Source organism: Gavialis gangeticus, unplaced genomic scaffold (genome assembly GCF_001723915.1).
Source record: "Gavialis gangeticus isolate Ggan-Ray unplaced genomic scaffold, GavGan_comp1, whole genome shotgun sequence".
NCBI classification, from domain to species: domain Eukaryota; kingdom Metazoa; phylum Chordata; order Crocodylia; family Gavialidae; genus Gavialis; species Gavialis gangeticus.
In genome coordinates this window covers 66924017-66925731 of record NW_017728993.1, presented here as the reverse complement: position 1 = coordinate 66925731, position 1715 = coordinate 66924017, and the positions used below count along the sequence as shown (strand labels likewise).

General features: G+C 36.4%; 1 protein-coding gene across 1 annotated transcript in view; it reads right to left on the bottom strand.

Moving 5' to 3' along the window:
* GORAB (golgin, RAB6 interacting) overlaps positions 1–1715 on the bottom strand; it is a 9716-nt gene that overhangs the window by 3142 nt on the left and 4859 nt on the right. The window lies entirely within an intron of this gene.

The following is a 1715-nucleotide window of genomic DNA, read 5'->3' as shown; positions in this document are numbered from 1 at the left end:
CCCCCGCTCAGCAACTGGTTGCTGCCCACCCCACATTGGCCACTGCCCCCCCCCCGCACCAGCTCATCTGGCCACTGAGGATATACTGACCCAAAAAAGGTTGAAAACCCTGAACTAGGGGAAAGATACCAGAAACTGGGAGTGTCTCTATGCAGAATGACCTCATCTTGTACCTTATGACAGAGTACATCCTTAAGTATAATTTTTTTTGGAGAGATCTGAATAAACAGAGGTCATCTTCATAAAACTAGATTCGGGTATCTGATTATCAAATAACAGAATGATTCAGTGGTCCTTTTGTTGGTTTGAGAAAACAGAACAAAATGCAGAAGCATGTCTCAGTACAAAATAACTGCACAACACTGTGCCCAGATGCAACACTGTCTCTGACAGACATGTCTGTAGTGTCCATAAAATGGCCACTTCTGTTTCCCTCCCTAAGAAATTATAGATTATATAATGAAGGACTTGACTGAAGCACCCATGCAGTGAGCAGAAATTAAGGTTGCTGTGGAAATTTTTGCCCAAGTACAACCTCTACCTGCATTCAGTATTTTTTTTTTGGCATATCCTATTTATATATATTTCATTCCATGGCAATAGTCATATGCCCCCAACTGTGCACACAGAACTATAAATACTGCATATCTTGGCTGCTAAAAAATAATTTGGACTTCAGCCTTAAAACACAAGGTAAAGACTTGAATAATTACCTAAAAAGGCACTGTTTAAAAAATATAAGATTTTTGCAGTGGGTGTTACAGTCTATAGAACTAAATCCACGAGTAACTTGTTTTCCAAACTTTGAAAAAAAAAAAATGGCTATACAGAAAAACAACAAAATCATTAGGTATTTTAGACTTTTGCCTTCTTTTTCTACAAACCTTGCTTTCTTCACATTTGTTATTGAAATATCTTCTCCAATAAGCATGAGGTGGTTCTTATGTATGCTATTCTACCACTGTGAATTTAAAATGCAATTTGAATGAGTATCAGTTTATTATTATGATAAGCTGACATAAGTTTATAATTTCTGAAGAAGTGTTTTTAAGTCTGACTTCTCTGTTGAAGATACGAAATTGACAGATTGCCCAGAATGTGTTGAACTGGTAAAACTGTCAGCCAGTCCCTGACACATTTTAAAGTATAACTAGTCAATAGAAATCCTTGATTTTTAGCTACCGCTGGTATTGATTTAAAAGCTAATTACCATGTTTATTGGCCTGCGGTCAATGTATAGCAGAAGTCATAAGGAGAATTACAAGTTTAAATACACTAAATAGCAAACTCAAAACCACAACCAAACACTACTATTTCATTAAATAGTTCTATAAACATACTGATGTTTATATACTGATGTAGTGGTTTACCCCTGGACTAATGAGGCATTCTGATTAATTTTGTGCACTAAAGGGAATCACCAAATTGGCAATCCCTTGGTAAAAGAAAATCCTACTAGAATGATTAAAAGAACACTGAGAAGACCAAGTCTGAAGTCACCTAACTTTTGGTCCCAGCACAGAAAACCACTTCAGTATATGCATACCTCCTTAAACCCAATTCAGTCTCATTGACCGAAACAGAATTTAGGTGCTGTCTTTAAAACCAAAGTCTGGTTTAATAGTTCAGAAAATACAATACATGCTGTTGGCTGCTGTTGTACGTATTTAACATCTCCCCACCCCACACACACACACTTTTTTTTTTTTTTTTTT